Here is a 4,897-nt window from a genome sequence, read left to right on the forward strand (position 1 = left end):
TTAGAAAATTAAAAATTAGGATTTTTTTTGTTCGTGATTCGATTATCCGAAGTCCCATGCAAACCTTCGGATAATCGAGTCTGGACTGTACTTGGTTAATCGCGGCAAGGCAGTTTGGAAAAATGTTGTTGGCTGTGATGACGATATTGGTGGCGTCGATCAGTTTTTGCAGGAAGACAATTTTGTAAATTAAGTTATGAAACTTTTATTGGGTAATTCTCCGCCAACTCACACAGCAGTTGCCCCGACCCCTCTTCGATTTGCGTGAAACTTTGTCCTAAGGGGTAACTTTTGTCCCTGATCACGAATCCGAGGTCCGTTTTTTGATATCTCGTGACGGAGGGGCGGTACGACCCCTTCCATTTTTGAACATGCGAAAAAAGAGGTGTTTTTCAATAATTTGCAGCCTGAAACGGTGATGAGATAGAAATTTGGTGTCAAAGGGACTTTTATGTAAAATTAGACGCCCGATTTGATGGCGTACTCAGAATTCCGAAAAAACGTATTTTTCATCGAAAAAAACACTAAAAAAGTTTTAAAAATTCTCCCATTTTCCGTTACTCGACTGTAAAAAATTTTGGAACATGTCATTTTATGGGAAATTTAATGTACTTTTCGAATCTACATTGTCCCAGAAGGGTCATTTTTTCATTTAGAACAAAATTTTTCATTTTAAAATTTCGTGTTTTTTCTAACTTTGCAGGGTTATTTTTTAGAGTGTAACAATGTTCTACAAAGTTGTAGAGCAGACAATTACAAAAATTTTAATATATATACATAAGGGTTTTGCTTATAAACATCACAAGTTATCACGATTTTACGAAAAAAAGTTTTAAAAAAGTTGGTCGTCATCGATCATGGCCGTTCATGGTCACCCGCGACAGACACGGACGACGAAACAAAGAGAAACGCAAAAAGTAACTTTTTCAAAACTTTTTTTCGTAAAATCGCGATAACTTGTGATGTTTATAAGCAAACCCCTTATGTCTATATATCAAATTTTTTGTAATTGTCTGCTCTACAACTTTGTAGAACATTGTTACACTCTAAAAAATAACCCTGCAAAGTTAGAAAAAACACGAAATTTTAAAATGAAAAATTTTGTTCTAAATGAAAAAATGACCCTTCTGGGACAATGTAGATTCGAAAAGTACATTAAATTTCCCATAAAATGACATGTTTCAAAATTTTTTACAGTCGAGTAACGGAAAATGGGAGAATTTTTAAAACTTTTTTAGTGTTTTTTTCGATGAAAAATACGTTTTTTCGGAATTCTGAGTACGCCATCAAATCGGGCGTCTAATTTTACATAAAAGTCCCTTTGACACCAAATTTCTATCTCATCACCGTTTCAGGCTGCAAATTATTGAAAAACACCTCTTTTTTCACATGTTCAAAAATGGAAGGGGTCGTACCGCCCCTCCGTCACGAGATATCAAAAAACGGACCTCGGATTCGTGATCAGGGACAAAAGTTACCCCTTAGGACAAAGTTTCACGCAAATCGAAGAGGGGTCGGGGCAACTTTTCCCGATTTCGTGTGAGTTGGTAGAGAATTACCCTATTATAAAAATAACGGCATTTTGAACAAATTGTTGGGTACTCCTACACTTTAAAATTAATATGATTATAATTTATTTTAAAGCTTTCAAAACTAGGATGATTTGTTTTACAAAGTTCATTTTAAGAATTATTTTATACAAATTATTGTTAAACCACTAACTTTTCCCTTTCCTTAGCAGTTTTAGTAACCTTTTCTTAACTCTTGAAAACCAAGGCTACAAGTAAGTTGAACCGGTAACTTCAACTCGTTGGTTCCTGGCCAAAACACAACCAATCGGGATTGGTGTTATTGAAGTCGGAGTCGCTTGATCTTCAGAAACTGGAGTTGAAGTAATTTTGAGCATGAACGATGAACAAATGTGCAAAACTTTCTTTTTGGCCATCCCATTTATGATCCCCAAGACGGAATCACCACGACACTTGTCCGCTCGACGGATCACGTCGTCATCGGTATGGGCAGCTAAGCGGGTTTAAAAAAAAACACGGTGGCCACGTGGTGCTGGTGGTGGCAAACAATTGCACCGAAGCATGCAGTGCTCGCGGTGAATTTGACCTACATCCTAGCAGCAGCCTGATGCCTGCGGCGATGCAATTTTCCACTGCGCTTTTCCCCACAGCGCACTACAGCGGGGGGTAAGAGGGGGAGAGCGATCAAATTCCAAGCTCAAAGCTTTGAGGCGAGCTTTTCTTTACTTCCTCCGTGGTGATGCTTCTTCGCTCGATTCACGGCCACCCCACCCCGATTGGTGGCCTCGCTCTCATTCACTCGGGCCGGCCAGCCCCAGATTGATTGTGGCCAATGTAAAACATCGGGGCAAATTCACGCCTCAGACCCTGGCCAGACTGACGGACGGAGACCCGCTGTCGGATGTGGCCTGATACTCTGCGAGGTGGCCGCGGCAAGCAGGGATTGGAATTTTTTTTCTAATACTAATTATGAAAACTTTAAAATTTATTGCCATAACTTTAAGCAAAATTCTTATCATTTTATTAAACTGTTGTTCAAAGAATACATTTCTTCTATAGTTCCCATCACTGCCTCCAGCCAAGCCAAATTGCCATGTAATTGCAGAGACCCCCAAACAGACACCCAATCTGCATCCACCCCCCTTTCTTCCACCATTCTACCTCACACACCTGATCGATCCAAGGTGGGGGTGGTGGCCACGAGGTTCATAAATCAATCCAATGAATGCACTAATTTAGATGAACAACATAGACCAAAAGGAAACAGAAGAAGCAAAGAAGAATAGTTCAGCAATTATTCGACGTGAAAATGTTCGCAGTTTCGGACCAACCAACTGACTGACTGACTGACTGAGCTAATAATCGGCAAACGATAAAGCCAATTTTGTTGTTTTGTTGGATGGAGATTCTCTTCGAATGACCCAGAGAGCCTCCCAACCAGGCCGGCCAGACAGACAGAGTGATCAATATCAAGGTTGATTGGGTGGGTGGGTGGTTTTGGGCTTTGCGCGTTCTCACGTGAATCACGTTGTGGATTGAGTTTGAAGGTTAAGGCAATTGCTGTAAATGATGTTGAAATTTACTTTGATATCATTAACTATTTTTAAACTTTTACAAGTGTTTTTTTGCTATCTTTATTGAATATTCATTGTATTGTTTTGCTTAAGGCCGTTACAACTATTTATCAAAGTTACTTTCAAAAAATAATACTGATGAAAAACCAAAAATCCAATAATATAAAAGACTGCTCCTCTGACGTTTCACCAGCAAATTTATAAGTGTCATCGAAATTCCTTCCAAAAAGCCTAAATCTGTTTTTGAGTTTTTATTTTACGGATACTTTGTGCATGACAGGAGAGTTGCTCAGTCTCTCACAAAATTCTTTGTCAGTGAGTACTTTATAAAACTCTTTTGATGAAGATTTTCTATCGCTGATTATCAATTTGTTTTTGCACCCTAATTTTTGAAGACAGTTTTGATAACAAAGCCAGTCAAACACGATAAGTGTTGTACGAATATTTTTAAACATTTTAAATAAATTTATTTTTCTCCAAAATGATTCCAAAATAACAACAATTTAAGTATACAGTCATGCCTCAGTTTAGCACCGCATATGGGGGATTCAAAACCGAGGCGTAGGGGAGCTGGGGGTAAGACGGCCACCCCACTGTTTTAATAAGTATACTAATGAATATTACTAAAATGTTTAGCAATACTGTTCCTCATGCTAAATAATGCATATGGAGTCACCTTTACCAGAAATATTGTTTGAAATAGTATGAAAATAGCTCAAAATAAACAAATAATTTTTGAACTTGAAACTGGATGAAATTTTCATGAATTACAACATAGGCATTTGTGTTAGATAACAATATGTTTTCCTGTCTTCAAATTTTTTTTAATGTTAAATTGAAGTTTTCCCTAGATTATGTCCCTCGGAAAAGTTTTAAAATTGCGATGAGCTATTTACAAAAAAAAAAATGTTTAAAAAAATAATTTATATGGGGGCAAGAAGGCAACCTTCTCCGGGGGTAAGGCGGCCACCCGTAATTTGTAAATTTTATTTGATATAGGTTATATTTTTGAAGGTTTTTGACTATTACGATACATTTGTAGATAAGGAAAAGCATTTTCATAAAACGTTACTTAATCCACTTTAAGGTGGTTGGTGCCTTCCTCGCATTCATGTTGTATTTTAGGTGGTATTTACAAATTAATTTAAGAGTTATTTTTATTTTTTTAATTTTTTTTTCATTTGTTTTTTTTTTAATTATTGATTTTACTTGAGCAGCAATTTTCAATTCTTTTTTTACCAACTCTTCAAAATAAAGGTGAAAAGTCTCATGAGTTATATATTTCAATAAAAAGTTCGTGTAAATCTTTGTCAAGACAAAATGATGCAGCAACATAATTAATACAGATTTTTCCAGAAGAGACGCAGACACTGCTTAAGCGATGTGGCAACCGGGCGATACGCATGCAAGGGGGTGTGGCTGCCAATCCCCCGCGTGGTCAAAAAGTCAAAAAAGCAAAAAAAGACCCGGCCTTTGAGGTTATGCAAAAATCACCCTTTTTTGTAGCTACAAAAAAACTTTTTCTTTGCATAACTTTAGAAGTACTTCACTAAACAGAATAAAATTTAATAGGGTCTTAGGGGATCCCAAAACGAACAGAATAAGGCGGATCCGGCCAAAATCGGTACAGCCAGTTCTGAGATAATCGTGTGGAAAAAAATCATGTCCACACACATCCCCACAGACATTTGTTCAGAATTTGATTCTGAGTCGATAGGTATACGTGAAGGTATATCTAGGAGGTGTATTTAAGAAGTTCATTTTTCGAGTGATTTTATAGCCTTTCCTCAGTGA

Source organism: Culex pipiens, chromosome 3, assembly GCF_016801865.2.
Source record: "Culex pipiens pallens isolate TS chromosome 3, TS_CPP_V2, whole genome shotgun sequence".
NCBI lineage: Eukaryota > Metazoa > Arthropoda > Insecta > Diptera > Culicidae > Culex > Culex pipiens.